Source organism: Labrus bergylta, chromosome 2 (assembly GCF_963930695.1).
Source record: "Labrus bergylta chromosome 2, fLabBer1.1, whole genome shotgun sequence".
In the NCBI taxonomy this organism is placed as follows: domain Eukaryota; kingdom Metazoa; phylum Chordata; class Actinopteri; order Labriformes; family Labridae; genus Labrus; species Labrus bergylta.
Genome location: NC_089196.1, coordinates 35,774,724 through 35,782,503, shown reverse-complemented (window position 1 = coordinate 35,782,503; position 7,780 = coordinate 35,774,724). Strand labels below are relative to the sequence as shown.

Genomic DNA, 7,780 nt, shown 5'->3' with positions numbered 1-7,780 from the left:
CTTGATAAGGAGATTCTGGTTAAAGAAATCCAGAGCATTACTCGTCTGTGGTTCAGGATACCATCAGAGATAAGACACAGAGAGAGTCTTAAGAGCTCGGCCATCTTTAAAAACAACAAAGCTGCAGCATCACAAGCTCCTCTTTGTGCTTCAGAGAGAGGCTGTGACATCACTTCCTGTTTGTGTGTCAGTCTCTGTGCACAAACACAAAAAGAAAGCAGCAGGAGAGACATGAAGAAGACACATCGCAGCTCGTCACCGAGCCGCCGAGGACGACTTCACAGCGAGGAAACATCAGAGCGTGTGTGTGTCCGAGGCCATCTTGCAGATGTCTCTGTCGTGTCCTCTCTCTCCAGGCCTGTGTGTGTGTGTGTGTGTGTGTGTGTGTGTGTGTGTGTGTGTGTGTGTGTGTGTCTGCATGAGTCTGTGTGATGGATACCAGGAGACACAGGAGGCCGCCTGTGATATTTCAGCAGCTGTTTCCTTTATGCAGCTGCATCGCTGCAGACAGGACACTTCAGATCAGACTCAGCACGGCCACCACTGTGTGTGTGAGTGTGTGTGTGTGTGTGTGTGTGTGTGTGTGTGTGTGTGTGTGTGTGTGTGTGTGTGTGTGTGTGTGTGTGTGTGTGTGTGTGTGTGTGTGTGTGTATATGTGTATTTTTTGTTTTGAGTGTGTCTGAACCAGTGGGCGCGCACTGTAGCTGTTCCCACTCAACGTTCTTGAAGCCAAAATACGCCGCTTAGGGGCGCTTCCATCTTGCGATTTTGACGTCATTTGGAGCCAGAGTCTGCGCAGTAGGGTCCGGGGGGAGGAGCCCTGGTAACACGCCCCGCCCACTTAGCGTACTGCCCTGATGACTTACGCAGCCCAGCTACGCCGAATGCGCTCTGCCGGTCTACGATGAAGAAATGTGTAAGTACAACAAACCGCCGTATTCAGAGTCTAATATTTAAACACTATGTTTTAAAAAATCCAGTTATTTTAATCATTATTGAAAATACGTGGGCTGCTGGGTCCTCTGGTTTTAACGAAATCATTCTATATTCAAGCTATATTTAAGCTAGGTTAGCACCACAGACCGTAGACTACAGGTGGTAAGATATGTTGTATTCTGTTAGAAACTGATAGTCTGCAATGTGAGTCATGTCTGCTTTTCTAATATATTTAAATGAACAGTAAATCAATTGTTTTTGTGTCTTCATTTAGGCAAAGAAGAGATAAAAGCAGGTCTGACATCTTCCACAGAAGTGAAGTGTAAGTTAAAATCATCTGTTAAAAGTTTATATCCTGTGATTTTTATTTAAGTTTCATTAGAGGATTGTAAAAACAAGATATTGTTAACAATACAGTCTTCTAAAAATAAAAATCACACTGAGTCATACACCAGCTAAATATTAAATAGAAAGGTGATGTTTTCTTTTCCATTTTACAATCAACAGAACCTAAAAATGACTCATTTCAACCTTCATCTGCACACCTGTTACAGAGGTCAGGCTGGGGTCACAGAGTTTGAAGGAACCTCCTCCTTTTATCACCTGTGCCAGATGCCCTGCTCATCCACTGTGGGAGAAATGACCTTACACCAGCAGCTCTCCCAGATGAAGAGTCCTCTCTGCCATCACCCAGAGGAGCTGATCGACGTCTGAAGAAGGTGGACAGAGTCTGGAGCTTTGTGACAGTGAACAGTGAGAAGGCTACCATAGTCATCCTCAGATAAAACACAGAGATCCAGGTCAATATTTAATTTATTTTTCTTTACATGATGTTGCCCTGTGTTTGAAAGGCCAGATGCTGGAGGGTTGTGTTGGATTTGCTCTTCCATCATATTTTAACAGTCAAACAATCATCCAGGATCTCTTTACTTTATTTGATTTTTGTTTGGATTTCTTTGTTAAATTATGTGTTATACTTTCTCCTATGTCCCAGCAGTTTGACCTGATGGTCTCCCTTACTTCCACATGGTTAATGAAGCCAGGGGTTGTTTATTGAAGTTTTCTTTTCATAAAATGTTTAAATAAACTTTTTTTAAATCTGAATTGACTGTTTCTGATTAACTGGAGTACAACAACGTGTTGGTCACAGTAAAATCATTTAGCAGTTAAGTTTATAGCTCACATTTGAAAAGGCCTTGAACTGACATTCATTTCTTGACCAACAACAGCTAAGACAACAGACGAGCTCAGCTTGTCACAGCCGGGCTCGTCTGAGATAAATGGCCTTCAAACTTATTTAATATTAAACATTTAAAGCCAATAAGCATAGCAAGATACGTATGAGATTCCATTTCCATTTATTCAATCACAGACTTGTCAAACAGTCTGGCATGTTGTGCTGCTGTTTTCAAGAGTTAATAACTGAAGAGAAGAAGACCATCGAGAGAGGACAGGAAACGCTCAGGGGACGAGTCCTCCATGTTGTCGGGGGACGAGTCCTCCGCGTTGTCGGGGGACGAGTCCTCCGCGTTGTCGGGGGACGAGTCCTCCGCGTTGTCGGGGGACGAGTCCTCCGCGTTGTCGGGGGACGAGTCCTCCATGTTGTCAGGGGTTGCTGATGGATCTGAATCTGAGAGCATCTTCTGTAATAAAGAAAAACAATCACAGAGTTAAATGTAAAGTATAATGAATTTTACTGTGATGTTTATGCCTCAGACCTGAAATCAGATCTGTCCTCAGGTTCTGCTAAACTTCAGGTTCTAAAGTTTGTTTTTAAGACAGGAGAACTATTTAAGAGAAAAAACAAAATATATAATAAGACATGATGAATTCAATAATATGATCAGCTTTATGAATTTATGTTTTAAGACAAAAGTGTTCCTGCCACTTTCTATTGAAGATTATTTTAAACTGTCATCACATGGGCCAGCCTGATGAATTAAACTAATCTTAAATATTCTCATATAATCAGAAAGCCAATTTGTGTGCAGAACCTCACCGGAGCTGGAATCAGAGTCTGGACTGCTGTTTCCTTTGAGCATTGATTTCCTTGAAGACAGAAAGAAGAACAATTTAAACATGAACTTCTTGTAGAACCATAGAGGCTGTTAAAATCTTCTGCTAGTCTTCCTTACATTTTAAGAAGGATTATAAATTGTTACTAAAATAACTTTGATGCTGATAGCGGTTACAATAACACGGTCCAATCATATGAGAGATCATTTTACCTTTGAGTCCTATGTGAAGGTGTTCTCTTCAGAATCAGCACTGCAAAGACAAGATGATGGCGTCCACCTTCACAAGCTGCTGCTTCAGTCTGGCTGCATCATGGTCTCCTACAGGAACACCACAGAAATACAATCAAAGTACTTCACTGTATTTATCAGAGGATGTACTGTATGCAAAGTAGAATCTTTTTAGCTGTAATTCCTCATAAAGATTTGAGACTGCTTTGTTATTTGAGAGCACAGATTGTTTCTTTTCCCTTCTCTCTGTTTGCCTGTACATGACCTTTCAGTGCTGTAGAAGATGCTACAGTAAATCCTGGATCAGCTGTGTGGATGGTGTGACTGTGTGGTGAAGCTTTGTTAAAGTTGTCACACACATACTCATATGTCTTTGGAGAGTAAAAGTGCAGTGTGGTGGCAAACTGCTTATAAAATATAAAATAGTATTTTATTGGTGAGGTGCCCCAATCAAAGCGTCCTACAGAGTATCAGCAGCTTTAGAGGGAGGAGACGAGAGCATTATGGAGAGGAGCTCACCGCAGGGGGCGAGCTGGGGGAGAGACGCACAACCTGAGAAAAAGGAAATCCCAGTTTAAAATAAAATGTTGGTGAGAAGAGGGAAATAGGACGACATAAATGTAAATGTTGAAATTCTTTTGAATGCAGAGGCTGTGAATGTTCAGTTTTCTTTGGCTATAAAAAGACAACAACAGCCTGTAGTTTAATCCTGGTGTTTCTCTTCGTTAACGATTATTGAAGCGAAATAAAAAATAAATGCATGACATTTAAAACATATTAACATGTGTGGGGGAAAACACGATCTTTATGTCTTCTTTTATTGTCTCCTCCTAACTACAATAACAGCAGCATGTTGTGTGTAACACTGGTCTCCTGCATTAACACCTTCCTTTCAAAGGTGTTAAATACAGACACAGTCACAATCACCGCAATGTTTGTCAGGTTTTGTCAATTTTTAGAACAAATTCTCAATGAGCGTCATTAAATTTACAATATGATCAACTTGTGACTGTTGAATTGGTCGTGTGTGGAAGACAATGCAGAATATTTATCAGTTTAAGCAGCATGATGCTCGGTTAATATTACATTACACCACCGCAGGTTGTTGATGTTTGTGTTCACGTTTCGGTTAGTCTCTTAAATCAGTAACAGTTATATTAAATCAGATCTTACCTTTAGTTTTATCTGGATCTTAAATCAGTAACAGTTATATTAAATCAGATCTTACCTTTAGTTTTATCTGGATCTTAAACCAGTAACAGTTATATTAAATCAGATCTTACCTTCAGTTTTATCTGGATCTTAAACCAGTAACAGTTATATTAAATCAGATCTTACCTTTAGTTTTATCTGGATCTTAAACCAGTAACAGTTATATTAAATCACATCTTACCTTTAGTTTTATCTGGATCTTAAATCAGTAACAGTTATATTAAATCACATCTTACCTTTAGTTTTATCTGGATCTTAAACCAGTAACAGTTATATTAAATCACATCTTACCTTTAGTTTTATCTGGATCTTAAATCAGTAACAGTTATATTAAATCAGATCTTACCTTTAGTTTTATCTGGATCTTAAATCAGTAACAGTTATATTAAATCACATCTTACCTTTAGTTTTATCTGGATACATAGAGAAATATTCTCCCCTCGTATATAGTCCTATGAATTTCAGCCTGCACGGTGAAAGTAAAACCTGTTCCTCTCGGTATAGTCCACTTATCACTCAGACTGTAAACATGTACACATTAGTAATGATGCAGGCCAGATTACAATTATGTGACTTTGTTTTTGCCCTACATACGTTTTTGAGACTTTACCAGATGTTTTTATTTTTGCTGTAAAATAACTGTACAGTCAATGAACCGCATCTATGAGCGGATTTTATATTACGATTCTTGGTTTTAAATACAATTTCAATCACAATAACGACATAACAATATCAAGAAACATAGCATGTCAGTTATTAGGTTTGCTCATTTAATAAAATAAAATAAAAAGATAAATCATACCGGATAAGTAACCTAGCTTTACAACATTTCAGCTAACCTTAGACTGCTTATGTGTTAGCTAGCTAGATAACGACTTTAACCAATGACACATAAATCACTTTTTTACTTACCGAAAAATCTGCAAAGATCCCTTAGCTCCCACAGGTCGGTTAGAACAGTTTACTGCAGAACAACTCATTTTCCAGCTCAAAAAAGACGAAAAAACTGAACGGAAAAATTCAACGGCGTCTCGGCTTTCGTTCACTACGTAACTTTTGTTATTCACAAAGAGAGCTACGCAAGATCGGCGGCTGTCAATCATCGTCAAATATGACGTAAAATCCCGTTTTTCAACCTCAAATAACTTATTTAAAACAAACTTCACAGAAAAATGAGCACTTGAACACAATGTAGGGTGATAATAACTAATGATCACAGCAGAGTTTAGGTTTGGAAAAAAATTATGTGATGAGTATTTTAACTTCACAGTTTGACCCACATCCCATCTGTTATCATTGAGGAGGCGGGGCTTATGACCTATACTGCAGCCAGTCAGTAGGGGGAGCTCTAAAAATAAAAGCTTCACTAGACCGGGGACCTTGTCCCGTCCATTATTTTTACAGTCTATGGTCTGAACGGCATGGTATTTTTCATTTGTCCAGTCTGATTGGACAAATCCCAAGCCATTTAGTGTGTTTTTGTGTTTGTGTACATGCATGTGTGTGTGTGTGTGTGTGTGTGTGTGTGTGTGTGTGTGTGTGTGTGTGGCTCAGTCCAGAGGGATTTAAAACTGCACATAACACTGACAGTGAACAGAGAGGTAGTCTGCATCACTCTGGATATTTTAGCTAAAAGGAAACACAGGTGTGCTGCAGGTCAGGTGTGCTGCAGGTCAGGTGTGTTTCAGGTCAGGTGTGCTGCAGGTCAGGTGTGTTGCAGGTCAGGTGTGCTGCAGGTCATGTGTGTTTCAGGTCAGGTGTGCTGCAGGTCAGGTGTGCTGCAGGTCAGGTGTGTTTCAGGTCAGGTGTGTTTCAGGTCAGGTGTGCTGCAGGTCAGGTGTGCTGCAGGTCAGGTGTGCTGCAGGTCAGGTGTGCTGCAGGTCAGGTGTGTTTCAGGTCAGGTGTGCTGCAGGTCAGGTGTGCTGCAGGTCAGGTGTGCTGCAGGTCAGGTGTGCTGCAGGTCAGGTGTGTTTCAGGTCAGGTGTGCTGCAGGTCAGGTGTGCTGCAGGTCAGGTGTGCTGCAGGTCAGGTGTGTTTCAGGTCAGGTGTGCTGCAGGTCAGGTGTGTTGCAGGTCAGGTGTGTTTCAGGTCAGGTGTGTTTCAGGTCAGGTGTGTTGCAGGTCAGGTGTGCTGCAGGTCAGGTGTGTTGCAGGTCAGGTGTGTTGCAGGTCAGGTGTGTTTCAGGTCAGGTGTGCTGCAGATGTAACACAGCTGACATTGGACAACAGCAGCTGTCATTCAAATCCTGAGCCAATTGGATGCAGCCTACAGCCAACAGGCATCTACCCCCTTTCACCAGGTGCACTAATCAAGAAACCAATCAAGGAGTCAGTGAGGAGGCAGCAGGAGACAGTCATTCCTAAAACAGTCAAGGAGAACTTCTGAAAGAAAAACACTGCGCTTTTCAACCCTGGACACAAAGCTGGACTCAACTGAACTGAAACTTCAAGCCCTTGAGGAGCTGCTGCTGCTGCTGCTGCTGGCGAGGAGGAATGTTTCAGGACTGAACACTGGTGAGACATCCAGAATAGAACATTTGATTAAATTGCTGCTCCCAAATTGAGCAGACGTGTAATTTTGTTACCTGTTTGCCTAAACAGGTCAGGCCATATTGCTGGAGCAAAGAAGATGGCGAGCTAAAGGAGCAACTTCAAAAGACTCAAGATTCCCTCAAAAGGCAGGCCTCAAGCCTGGCTGTCTGGTTAAAGGGTGTGGTAGGATTTCCCCTACCGAAATAAACATTTGAATTTGTTGGACATCTGCACACACATAACAAATAACTGCAGTACGTGTAATGTGTTTGGTGCATTGATTTATACGTATAGAATTGGGAATATTTAGCCAATGTTGTATGGAGGGTAAAAAGTCCCCTTAAGAATATGTTAATTGAAGGCCTATTTTCTTTTATTTAATTTGTGGTATTTTCCTTGAATAAGTTCAAGTGTTTTTTGTTATTTGTTACAAATTGAACTTTGAAATAAACAACCGGTTATCAACATTCGGTGTCATGTGTTTAATTAATTCTCCACCAGCTCCAAGAGTCTAACCTACATTAGCCCAGTACACCTTAATTTGGTATATCTTGGTTTTTTTGATCATTTATTATTTATAAATACATATTTGATTTAAAGTAAATTTTTGTATCCTGAGTGTTACACAGATCTGGTGTGCTGCAGGTCAGGTGTGCTGCAGGTCAGGTGTGCTACAGGTCAGGTGTGTTTCAGGTCAGGTGTGTTGCAGGTTATGTGTGCTGCAGGTCAGGTGTGCTGCAGGTCAGGTGTGCTGCAGGTCATGTGTGCTGCAGGTCAGGTGTGCTGCAGGTCATGTGTGCTGCAGGTCAGGTGTGTTTCAGGTCAGGTGTGCTGCAGGTCAGGTGTGCTGCAGGT

General features: G+C 41.2%; 1 long non-coding RNA gene across 1 annotated transcript; it reads left to right on the top strand.

Annotated features, from left to right (window-relative positions):
- Positions 1 to 205: 205 nt before the first annotated feature.
- LOC136181323 (uncharacterized) lies at positions 206 to 7,392 on the top strand. Its single transcript, XR_010667673.1, has 5 exons — positions 206 to 916; positions 1,211 to 1,258; positions 1,491 to 1,736; positions 6,694 to 6,907; positions 6,995 to 7,392. It is a non-coding gene; the product is annotated as an uncharacterized lncRNA (long non-coding RNA).
- The last annotated feature ends 388 nt before the right edge of the window (positions 7,393 to 7,780 follow it).